Source organism: Corvus cornix, chromosome 10 (assembly GCF_000738735.6).
Source record: "Corvus cornix cornix isolate S_Up_H32 chromosome 10, ASM73873v5, whole genome shotgun sequence".
In the NCBI taxonomy this organism is placed as follows: Eukaryota; Metazoa; Chordata; class Aves; order Passeriformes; family Corvidae; genus Corvus; species Corvus cornix.
The window spans coordinates 5,217,184-5,230,042 of NC_046340.1; the positions used below are offsets into that span (position 1 = coordinate 5,217,184).

The 12,859-nt window shown below is 53.4% G+C and overlaps 1 long non-coding RNA gene across 8 annotated transcripts in view; it reads right to left on the reverse strand.

Annotated features, from left to right (window-relative positions):
* Window positions 1-1,058: 1,058 nt before the first annotated feature.
* Window positions 1,059-12,859, reverse strand: part of LOC104683938 — a 44,739-nt gene continuing 32,938 nt past the window's right edge. For all 8 annotated transcript variants that reach the window (XR_005602770.1, XR_005602771.1, XR_005602773.1 and 5 more), the window contains one exon: window positions 1,059-1,708. This is a non-coding gene — a long non-coding RNA (uncharacterized LOC104683938). The remainder of the gene's footprint in view (window positions 1,709-12,859) is intronic.

The window sequence follows — 12,859 nt, forward strand, 5'->3', positions numbered from 1 at the left end:
TGAATAAAACCCCCTTTGTGCAGGCCCTCCATGGTGTTTTTCCACGGGCCGCTCCGCCTGTCTCCGCACACTTCATCCGGGGAGGGGGGAGCGGCGGGGAGATGAGGGGGTGTGGGGGGGGGTCTCTGCTCGGGCCTGGAGCGCCAGGCAGACCCAAAGAGGCTGCACCCTCTGCGAGGATCTCAAGCCCAGATCACCCCCGCGACGCCCACTGCATTTGCAGGGCCCCGCACTGTGCCATCGTCTCCTTTTGCAGCCCCCCTACAGCACCAGTTCCCCCAGTAATATCCATTAGCAACACCAGCTCCCCCGCAACACCTCCATAGCACCAGTCTGTCCCCAGCAGCATCAGTCCTCCTCCAATTCACGCTAATCCCCCACAGCCCCCCAAGCACCACCAGCCCCCCAGCAACCCAAATTCCTCCCAGTACCGCCAGTGCCCCCAGCATCCCTCGCTGCACTTGGCAATCACTGCCGCTCTGCAAGGTGGTTTTTGGGTGCTCGGGGCTGCACAGCGTAAGAGCACGCAGAGCCCCCGGCCCCCTGCTCCGCAGCCCCCGCGCAGCCCCCATTAGCATCCCCGCGCGCCCGGCCCCCTGCCCAGCCTTGAACTTGGCCATGCCGGGCTGCGCTCCTTCTGCCTGCCTGGGCTTGCACAATGCCGGCCTTGACCCATTGTTTGCTTTTTTCGGATTTCAGCTGGGAAAGCGGCCACCTCGCGCAGCCTGCCCCGAGCACGCCGGGAGCGGGGCACAATGGGGAACCCTGCTCTGCAGGCAGAAGGGCTCCAAATCATTTGAGAGACATATTCATTATATTCTTTCACGGGGGTCTGTTTGCATTGGGTTTAGCGGTTACTTCCCAGACGGGGTTCAGACCAAATAAAGATCATTGAGCGGCGAGGGATTCGCTCGGGCTTTCAGGGAAATATGCCTGATGCGGGGCACGGCGCAGCCCGGCTGCTTGGCTCTCGGCTGCTCCCGCTTCCCTGTTGATTTGCCCGGGTTTATTTTGTGCCCATTGCCTCCTCCATCTCGAGACTGCACCAAATCACACGCTCACTTTTGCAAAAGGGAGAGTTTTATTTTCAGCAGTGCATGGGGTGGGGGGGATTTGAATGGGAGAGAATTACAGGCAGTACATTTCTCTTACAGGAACAGAGAGGGTGCAGTACAACAGTAAGCAGGGCTGCCTGGCCTGGACAGGCTCATGGTCCTTTGAGCCCCAAGCACAGTGCCTTTGGGAAGGCTGCACTCCCACAGCTCCACAGACCCAGGGATCAAGAGCAGTAAGGGCCGAGCTCTGCTCCATGAGCAAAGCCTCCAAAAATCTCCCTCCAAACTTCACACAGCTGGTATTTCACCAGGTGAAACAGTGGCTGGCTCAGGTCTCTCTGCCTAAGCACTTTGGTCCTGCTCTTGGATATTGAGGGCACCGAAGGCAACATACAGGAGTGATGTGGGAAGATCCCTTGGCTCCCTGTGCTGCCCTGGCTCCCTCCCCATGGCTGCACCGCTGTGTTTTGAAGCGATGCAGAAATCCACTGTGTTCACAGGACAAAGCTGTCTCCTCTCTGGGCCCATGGAGAAGAAGATTGGGACCCTCCTGGAGAAACTCGGAGAAGTCAGATGTCAAGTCCAGGCAGGTGGTAGCCAGCTGCAAGAAGGAACTCACAGGCTTCAAAAGTCCCTTGTCCACTCACTGGGATCTAGGAAGGAAAGAAAAAAAAATGGAGTGGTTATGATCTCTGTCAGAGAAACGGTCCAGTAGTGCTTGGCTGAGAACAGACCAACTTGTCTCACTGATGGAACAGAACTCCAGTCCTCTTTCCCTCCTCACCACACGTTTCTCATGGCTCTGGACCACCTTACCCTCTTCCTTACGAGGGAAACTGTGGTCCCCAAGATGCCAAGCTTTCCCTGCGCCCTCCTCAATCCCTTACCTCTGCCTGCCCCACTCACCGCCAGCCAGGGGAGGGCTCACCGCTTGTCCTTCCTCCCTAGGCTTTGGGGCATGGGATTACTCTGCATGTCAGAGCCACTAAAGGCACAGCCCTCTGATGTTTTAATCTTCGTGTTAACTTTCCCTGCCCTTGGCGCCCTTGCCTGGCTGGAGAAAGTGATACCAAGCCACCGAGCTGGAGCCGAAGCTGTGACACTCAGCAAAAGTCCCTCTCTTGGCTTTCCCCATGCCTCCCGTGCTTTGCCCCACACATCTTGCACCTTGCAGCATGTTCTCCCTTTTTTCTGATTTTTTCCCTCTATTTCCTTTACACTTTATCCATGTTGAGTGTGTATTCCCTAGCCTCCAAACCAGTCCCATCCTTCTCCTGTCCTCCCTCTGCTTTGCCCATCATCTGTTACATTGGAAGGAGTAAAGACTAATACAACAAATCCTTGAGTACACTTGCAAAAGGAACCATCAGCTGGCTAATTTATTCTTTTTATTGCACCAAATTGTAATTTTATAAAATACTGCAAATTTTATAAAATATTTGCAAGCCCATTTTAAGAGATAAATCTTCTGTGTGGCTCTCTAATGAGCCGCCCTGGGAGTAGCCGGCATGTGATCTGCTGTAGGTCGCACCGCGACGTTCCCAGGCTGTGACTGGATGAACCACCGTAACTCTTTGAACTGTGCAAATACTCTACACTCTGGGGTCCAGGCTGCAATTTTCATGGGTATTTTTTTTCTCTCTTAAAAATAGATCTTCTGTAACCCCTTTATTGCAATATTCATAAAGCACTTGATGGAAATCCAAGGAAAATCCCTTCCCTTCCGCAACTTTGAAGCAAGCCTAGAACTTAAGACAGGCAGAGACCAAACCTACCCCAAGTGCATGGGTTTGGGGAAGGACCGTGGCCTGTCTCTGTCTCTGGGTGCCAAGAGGACAGACCCCATGCTGGCATGTGTGTAGGGAGACCCAGGCTGCAAAAAGCCAAGGCTCAGCACTTCTTTATCCTACGTGAGATTAGGAGTCATCCTGAATATTCCCCCAAGGCTGGCAAGGCTGTTGAGGTCAGGACAGATGAGATCTGAATGGTGGTGGGTGCTTTCACAAGCCCAGGAGAGGAGGAAGTGGCTGAATCCTTGTGCTCACCAGGCAAAAGTCTTTACCTGGCAGGTAAAGCCCCCTGTCCTGGGCAGGGACGGCCCCTATCCTCTGTAGGGACAGGCTGTAGGGACAGGCCTCAGAGAAACTCCTCTGTAGTGTGGATAGAGAGGATGCTCGTTGGTACCAGACATCAACCCAGCCTGGAAATCACACACTGCCTGCCTGGTGGGCTTGAAACTTCTGGCACTCAGTAACTGAGGGCAGGAGGGGCTGGACCAACCCGACTGATTTGACATAAGCCTTAGGAAAACTCAAATCTCCTGCATGCACTTTCTCTACGGGCACAGTTCAGCCTTGCACTGAGGGTGCCTGCAAAAATAGGGCTCCACCAGGACCCAATCCCAGGCCAACACTGCCTTCCCTCCCCAGCGCCCTGCACAGGGAAAACATCCCTCTCCGTGTGGATTTACTGTCCATCTTTTTTTTAAAAACTGCATAAATAATTGAAATTATAGCTCAGCCTCTGCCCCAACACTTGCTCCTGGACCTCCTCGTGCCCTTACAAAGCCAGCACTGAGGTTTATATGCTGATAAACTCCCCTGCCACAGCAATTCTGGGCGGTGGGAAGAGAAAAAAAAAAAACCCCTCAAATAATGGTAAATGGATGCAGAACGCTCTGCCTAATCAGATTCCTGTCCCCTATTGAGGCCAGGAAGGAGGGACCCCGCTCCTCCCCTGCCCTCAGCCCAGCCTCCGCTTCACCGGCTCACATGGAGAAACTTTCTGGACAATTTAATCTCGACAGGGTGTTACTTAGAAAAACCTTTTTCACTGTCAATTTTTTTCCCCCCTCCCTTCCACCCCCCCCTTTTTTTTCTTCCCTCCCAGCCTTGATTGAATTTTGCAAGCCCCTGATATCTTTCTTTTTTGTAGGGATGCACGCTGCTTATGCAAATACCAGCCTTTCATACCAGCCTCCCTGGCTCAAGCCCTCCAACTTGAATGTGACCAAAAGCTGTGCTCTCCCCTGCTAACTCCTTAGCACAATTACACCTCCATTCTGCTCCAGGGGCCCGGGGAGGGGGAAAAAAAAATCATTTTAAACTAATAACACGTGCTGTTTGCTTTGGATAATTACAAGGGAGCTTCGGCTTCTAAGAGCTATGAAATATTCTGTGCAGCGGGGCGGGAGGGAGGCTCCGTGTTACGCCTACGCTGCGAGTTTTATCTCCTGACGGAGATGCTCGCGCGGCCTCTCGAGGCTCCCTCCATCTCGTGCTCATCCTCTGCACCTGGGCAAGCATTTACATTTCCTACGGAGCAACTTCTCGGCGCTTTGGGCTACAGGAGAGAGGAGAAGGCATCTGACATTTTCCTTATCTCAAGTTACAATTTCCTGCAAGCATCAAGATAATAAAACATCGGCGATGGGCAAGATGAGCGAAATGAATGCGTCGGCTGAGCCTCCCGCAGCAGCGCGGGAAGGGCCGGGGAGAAAGGACACCCGGGGGATGCGGCTGCTCCGCTGGCTCTCGTTTGCATCGTGGCCCTGATGTTATTGTCCTCCTGCCTTGTCTGCTGGGGAAGTTTATGTGGAGGGCTTTTGCTGGGGCGAGGAGGAGGAGGGGAGTTTTCCCCAAAAGCACCCAGGAATCTGTCAAAAGAGGGACAGAAAAGAGAAGAAGAAGAAGAAGAAGGGAGACAGAGAGTGGGAACGTCAAGGACCCCTGACTAATGAATAGCAAGTTTGCCCTTGAACCTCCCTGGGCTTTGCCATTCCCAGGCTCCAAACAAGGGCTGATGCATGCTTGGGCCCAGCTGCAGGGGGACCGGGCTATGGTTCATCTCAGACACTTTGACAGGCCGGGCCTTTTCCCCACATAGCTCAGACTCGCCTAACTACTCCCCTGGCAACAGCTCAGTGCAGGAACCTGCGCTGAGGCCCTGCCTGCTGCATACAGAAGTACGAGGAGGAGGAGGGGAGCCGCTGGGAGAAATTAGCTAGAGACTGGCTTAACCCATCAAATGCTGGGCAGGCGTTGCCAGCCCCAGCACCCTTTGCTCAGCCCCAGCACCCTCCAGGCATCCCCAGGTGCTCACTGGCCAGTATCTGCAGTGGAGCTGGAGAGGGGCAGGGGTGGGTTACACGTGCAGAGTCGCTGTGTATCACAAATCCCACGACCTGCTGCTTCACCATGACCCAGCGCCTTGGATCTCGTGAGTCTGAACGTCCTCATGGTGCCAGGGATGTAGGAGGGAGCCAAAGTAGCCAGCTGGAAAAGGCCACTGCACACTGAGAGGAAAGGGCATGGCCTCCCCCTGGTGTGGTGGGACAGGGCATCCCTCTCTGCCAGCCAAAATGAGGGCAGGGGCTGGATGAGAGGCACAAACTTGCCCTGGATGCTCTTTCTGCATTGCAGATCAAAGGCTGGGGACGAGCTGGCCTTAGGGGTCTGCACTGAATGGCCGGAGAGAACAGGCACAAGCACCCAGCGGCTCTAAAATGCGACCCAGAAACGTTCCCACATCCCAGCCCCATATAAATCAAGGGGGGAAAAAAGGGGGAGCTCCATCTCAGCCTCTGTTTTTACAGAGCATTTTTCATGTGCAGCCCCTGAGAGAGGGCTTTGCCGAGCTTGTTAAGGATGGCTCCTGCGCCAGGCAGAGAGGGGGACGCACCATATGGAGAGGAGAAAAAGAAAAGGGGACACTGAAAATGGAAAATTATGCAAAGCAGGAGGAGAGGCGCTGGGGGAAAGGGGGGAGGGAGGCAGCAAGGAGGTGGGGGATGGGGAGACAGGAGGCTGGAAGGGAGCCCTGACTTGGGGAACACCATGAGCTGGCACTGGGGCTGCATGAGGGACAGAAGTTTCCTGTGACTGGGTGCAGGACAGCCCTTTGTACCCTAGGGTGCTGTCACTGGAGGGCAGTTCTCCAGCCTGGCCTTCCCTGGGAGGGTCTGGGCTGTGCCAGGGCGATGCCCAGCTGGACTGTGGTGGGTGCATCCTGTTTCTGGAGTTGTGCTGCACTGGCAGACACAGAAAAATGGGGTCCATGGTGACCTACTTCAGAGGTTTCCTGAGTTATTTCAGAGGTGTCCTCTGTTACTATAGCAATGAGGGTGCAAGCAAACATTATGGGCTTTTGGTCAAGAGTTTTGCTTTTCATCAGTCACAAAAACCAGAGCCATGTAAGGAGATGCCAGGGCATTGTAAGAAAAGGCTCTGATCAACAGCAACGATAGCAAGGGCCCAAACTGCCCCTGGGTCTCAGCTGCCCATGCAGTGATGGTGGATGCTTGGGTGAGTGAAAGGAGAATCCAAATGCAACTGCCAGAGCTCTTCCCTTTCCCTTGGACCCTGCAGAGTCCTGGTGCTGCAGGGTGAGCTGCAGGGTTAGCTGCAGGCCCAGTGTGGCTCAAGGATGCTGTGCAGGCATTCCAGTCCAGGCTTGTGTTACTGCCCAGCTTGTGCTCCAACTCCAGCATCTGGCCTAACGCTGTGTTTGGAAAAATGACTCGACTCTTCCCAACCCAGGTCTAGAGCTCCCTTTCCCTACCCTGGAAACACCAGCCACCTTTGGGGAAACCACCCACCCTGTCACTGTGACAGCTTCTTTGTCCCAAAGCCGCTCTGCGCCTCAAACTTGTGGCAGTCTGCTGGCTCCCTGTCATGGGCCACAACCACCTTGCACATCCTCACTGGGTGCAAGACCCCTTCTCCAGCCCATCTTTCACCCAGCAAGGAAAGCCACTCACCCCCATGCTTGGTGCTTGTTGCTCTGAGACTCCTGCTTTGTCCCCTCCATGCCATTCCCATCTTCCCGTTCTGTGGCTTTTGTTCAGAGCAGCCAGTGTTTTTCCTTCACTCTCCTCAGCATTGCTCCACACCCAGGAACACAAACTGCTCCTGGCTCCCACCGCTCATCTCTCTTGGCCCTGTCACAGCCCTTGATCTCACACCCGTATCTAACAGACTGCTCCCTTTTCCAGCTCCTTCTCCTTTTTGTTCCATCAGGAAACCTTCCCTTGCTGCATCCCAACAGGATTTCTCCATTAATCCCATCTACTGTGCTTCCCTCCATTTACCACTGGTTAATTTACCATCAGCCCTATGCCCCCAAACCCTCATTTCAGGGAAGTGTGGGGCAGATTCATGTGAGGCCAGTGCATGCGAGGGGCTGGTACAGAGACAGGCGTGGGACTGTGCCTGCAGAGATGGGCACGCTTGCCCTGGCATACACGTGTTCCTGCCTGCACATGCCAACACCTACATGCTCCTGCCCACGTTCCCGCTGCCAGATCCAAGGCTGTGGGATTTCAAGGGGAGTTCTTGTTCTCCAATGGGGCACGGGCGTAATCTGCACAGCACGGCTGCAGGTTGGGATTTGGGCTTTTTTGGTCTTACAGACACTAGACTAAAAAGATGCTGTATTCATTTAGTTTCTTCGAGAGCCATGCCCTGGAGTAAGGCTACATGTGTTGGCCAGATCCTAAGTAAAGCCGTGGAATAAGCTGTAGGCACTGAAGAGGATTCATCTAAGCGGCATACAAAGAAAAACAGCAAAAAATAAAGTTCACGGGGGCACAAGGAAAACAGAGCTTCCACCCACAGAGCAGCTGTGTGGGGCTCTGGAGACAGGCAGGCAACGTGGGAGATGTTTCAGAGCTTGCTCTCAAAATGATGCATTTGCAACCGCTTCCCTTCTGCAACCACTGGAGGTACACTGCGCTACCTGCCCTGCAGAGACACATTTCAATCTTCAGGCACAGGAATTTGTCCTGGGCTGCTTCCAGGCTGGCTGGCCCCTGTGGCAGCATGATGCAAAAATGAGATGTGCCTCCATGCGAGAGGAAGAAGGGGGACATACTCTATCCCTTGGTATCCTGACACGGGCAAGAAACTGCCCCTCCACGAACAAAGCCAGGCAAAGGGGCTGTTTGGTGTTCTCACCGCAAATTCCCACCCACGAGGAATGGGTGGTGTGGGGGAAGCAGATGGGATTCAGGGTGTCCTTTGGATCAGGCTGGCCTCAGCTGCTGTGCTGGAAGCTGAACCATTTCCAAGGAGGATACAGCAAGAACAGTGAGTCCTGCCCAAGTGACGGTCCAAAGCGCTGGCACTTCGTCCTGATTCAACCTCGCCCCAGATTCCTGCCCTTGGCGTGCATCCAGGTTCCTTTCTCCTTGACCCATCTCCATCAAAAGAAGCGCTGTTATGAGTCTCTGCTCTGAGTTTCTAGTCTACAAATAGAAGCAAAGCAGCGCCTGCTCCAGAGCTGAACATTTCCACTAAACCCTATTTTGATGCCTGTCCCGGCCACAGAAATCTTTTGGGACCGTGTCACTTGTATGAGATGTTAAATATTTCAACCTCCAGCAATACAAGACACTGATACAATACCGAACTACACAATTGCTGTATGTCCCTGCACTTCCACCTTGGCTGCAGAGTTGCTCCACAAGGGTTCATCTCCAGCAAATATTTCTCTGGACAGGGACAGGGAGTTGGCTGCCTTGAGCACTGGAGCCGATGTGTTTATCGGGCAGCAAAGCTGGCCCTGCCATCTCTCCCGGGGAAGCTGTGCCACGGGAGCTGCTAAAACAGCATTTCATTTCCAAACAGGGCCCCAGAGACCTCTTGTGTGAAGGATTCAACAGAGCGAGGCGGGGTAGCGCAGAGCAAGGAGACACAACCCCAGGCTAAAAATAAGCCAGACCCCAGGTTTGATGAACCTTATTGCTCTGCACAAGGGTTCAGGCTGGCCTGTCCCCTTGAATGAGTGCCAATCTCTCCTACGCCACCACTGATGGGGAAACAGCGAATTGGGATTTTTTTCACCTCCTTCTTCCCCCCTTTTTCCTCCCCTAACGCCTTTTCCGCATCATAAGCAAAGTCCTAATAAAGCTCCCATCCCCACTGCCAGCCCTGCACCATGCTCCCAGCAGAAAAGAGATGCAAAGCCACGCTTGGAATCTGATTCCCCGGCTTTAAACGCTGCTCTGCCAGCAAAGTGCGACTTGAAAGCTCCCCTGTCACAGTTACAAAGCTCCGAACAGCCCTTCCTCGGATAATCACGCTTATCTCCAGATTAAGAAAGAGAGACCTGCAGCTGAGGCTGGTCACATGGGCTGGGATGTGGGCAAATCTCTTTTAAACAATCCCCATATAGCTGTGACCTCCACCACAGCCCAAATACACCGTCCCTCAGTCCCACTCGAAAACCAGCTCTGGAGACATGACAGAGCATGTGAGAGGAGACCGGGCTGGTGATGGGGGGGGGGCAGGAGGGAAACCAAGGGGGAGGAGTGAGAAAGCAACGGAGAAGAGGAGGGTGAGAAAGACGGAAGAAGAAATAAGTAAAGGGAGGATGTGGGAGAGGAATAGGATGTGGTGGAGAGGGAGGAAAAGTGCATGAATGGAGGGGGAGGATGATGAAGGACAGGGAGGTCTCTGCTACTCTTCCTGTTGGGGATTAGTTGTCCCTGCACTGTCCTCAGTTTAACTCTTCCCACTCTGTCCTCGGCTGGCAGCCTAGCCTGATTACGTGACTCCAGCTGTGCCAAGCAGCCTTGGCAGGGCGAGCACGTTACCTACTTTGCTGCCACGGATTCATTAAGAGGCTTTGCTTGTGTGGGAATAGTCATCCCAACGGGAAAAGGGAAAAAAACCCTTCTGCAGATCAACCTGGCGAGGAGCTCTGACAAAGCGGTTTCCACAGCCCTGCCCAGAGTTTGGGAGCAGAACTAAGGAGAGACAGGGATGTGTAAACAGCAGAGGGGTGGGAGATCAGCTGGAAGGGGTCCCTAGCATGGCCACTGCTCGGAGATGAGGCACGAGACAGGGAGGGAACTACAAGCCCTTTGCAGGATGCTGGTGCCTGGTTCTTCTTTGTCATTAAAGGCCACCTTGCATCTGGGTCAGGCATGGATGACACATTCACCCTCTGCGTAAATGAAAGGTCTGAGCAACCGCAGAGCGACTTTTTCCAACAGCAGGTTCCCTTCTTACATCCATGTGGGATTAACACAATTACTTTGCAATGGAGGAGCCCAAACAGCTCTGAAATGGGCACAGAGTGCTGGGGCTGCACCTCTCTGAAGATGCCCACTCTCTGCTGGCACTGACTTGGGGTTTCCAGCCGTGGCCATCGGCTGCAGCCCGCCGGAGGGACTGCAGTGCCGCCTCTCTGGCTGCTCATTATTCACCCTGCGCAATTAGGCACCGCTGATAAGTCACATGAAATTGCCTTTGTTCTCCAACTGGAAGACCTCCATTTCCTGGGAATCCCTTTTTTCCCTGCACATTACTGATGAGCTGCCCACTGTACCTACTGCTGGAATGGCAGTGAGGATTTTGGGGCACTCTTTGGGCTGGCCCTCATAGATGTCCCATGCAGGTCGATGCGGAGGTGTAGCCTGGCCCTGCCTGTGTTCCTGGACTTCTCTGAGCACAAAGGAGAGCTGCTCCTCCTGCCGCCCACTCTGCCCTGCCAGGGACTTGTCAGCTCTCCTCCAGGCAGGTGGCTTTGTCGCTTCCTGGCTACTCTACCATCTCTCCATGTCACCTCCCAGCTTCCTCCCCAGTAGCAGAGGAAAGCCCAGTGCCGCTGCAAAGTCAGTGGGGGAAGAGGCGTCAGCCCTACCCAACCCAAACCCTGCTGATGCCAATGGCCACTTTATCTTGTTCATGACCTTCCCCTTTTCCTCATGCTCTGCTGCTTGGACCAAGCATCTCCCACCCAGGCTCCCTGCAGGTCCAGCCCCACTCCATCATGTATCAGCTCCTGCTCTTCATTCCTTCACTGCACCAGGACCCAAGTATGGAAGAGAAGGCAAAGCAAATTGGAGCCAACACAAAGCTGGGCGCTACCAAACTCCACAGGAGGCAAGCTGTGCTCCAGTAAGACTTCCCAAAATGACCTCTGCTTCAGAGCAGCCTTGTGCTACGTAAATCCCTGCTCTTTCAGCAGCCGGCAGCTGCTCAGACGGGACCACAGGGAGAAAAGACATCTTGGCCCGTTCAAGAGTTTCTTCCCATTCTGCTCAAGAAATGTACGTGGGCTCTTAAGTCTTGTTGATTTAAGGGAAAGGATGCAAAATTAATTTAGACAGGAAATTAATTAGATGTGAACTGATGTTTACATCCCTACACATACAATGAATTCTTGTGCGAACCTACAGAATGCAGATGGATGGATGGATGAATGGTAACAGCAGTCTAGGAATGACATTATGTGCTGGTCCATACGCTGGGGATGTAGAAAGACTTTTCTCTGCATTGGTAATTAATAACTCTATCCTGAGCAAATGTTGATAAATCCTTTATAGAGCACGTTATCTCTGTCTCTCCAACTCCTTTCTGCATTTCCATTTGCCTGTTTCCACTGCTCCACCCCTGGCACCCACACGCTTCACTTCCCTCCCATATTTTGTAACTGGTAGCAGATTTGACTCCCTTTCTGGAGAAGGAGGCGGAGGTTTTGTTACTGGGGCTTTGTGTGAGTGATTGCATGTGTATGTGTGTATACAAAGATGGATACAAATCCATTGGAAATAAACACCTTTTAAGCGACTCGAGAGAAAGACACACAGGGCAGAGGAAAAGAAAGAGCCTACAGACCCTCAGCCAGACAATCAGCCAAGATGAAGAGAAAGACCCAGTGAACCAAAAAAAGCCTCAGTTCTCTTTTAAACTCTCCATGATTTGCAACGAAAGCAGCAGATCTCATCGCTGGGAAGCCGAGCTCCGGCGATGCAACCCTCACCCCTTCTCCCAGCCCCGCACAGCTCAATTACCCCAGGCTGCCAGGCTGCACTGAGCACACCCCCACCACCCCGCATCTCCCCCGCCGCCGAGACAGCTTTCGCCAATGGAAGGAGTACAAATATATTCATTGGCACCTTATCAGACATGCATGCAAAACTAATTAACATGGGGAGACATGCAAGCTGCCACCCAGCCACAAATACACACCCACGAGCATGCACACACACACGCACGCATGCACAAGGCAACCCTTGTCTAGGGGGGACATTCAAAAGGCTTTGTCACTAATTTAGGCATCTGTCTCAGTCTGGTCTGGTCCTCCTGGCTAGGCTGGAGTTGTGGTTTTTTTCCCACTCTGTTTGACAATGCTGGGAACATGCCCGGAGACCCCTCATTCAAATCACCCCTTGACAATGGTCTCATTGTGTGAGCATATAGAAAAGGGAAAGGATGGGGGAGAAGATGTGGAAGGGGGGTAAGGAATTAAAATGTGAACCCAAGGAAGTGTTTACTAACACAAGCCTCGCAGCTGCCCCGTCTCTCCTCCACCCCCTTCTTCCGCCCCCAGCCGTTCCAGTGGCCCAGCTTGTCCCCAGTTCGAAGCGGGCAGCAGGATGTCGGGACAGTGGAGTGGGAGCAGGGCTGCACAGAGGTGCACAGAGAGCAGGCAGACCGGATGGATGAAGCCTCAGGGCATTCAAGTCTTTGGCAGCAGGGGGGCAGGTACAGGTTAGAGAAGAGAAGATAGAGCCAGAGATGCCTTGGAGAGGATTAGGGACTTAAAATGTCCCGGGAAGGACATCTTCATGGAGGAGCAAGAGATTTATTGGTATAACCACTCCAAGGCTTTTTCAGGCAGGAACAAAAAGTGCTTAAACCTGGCCTCGTGGATTTAGAGCAAGTGAGCAGCCTCACCGCACGGTTTGGACTGCTCTCTTTGGTGCTGCTGCCAGACACGCTACAGCACAAGAAGAAAGGGGGAGAGCAGCAGGGAGTTGGAGCTGGGGGCTCAGAGGATGGACCGGCCTCCCTTCA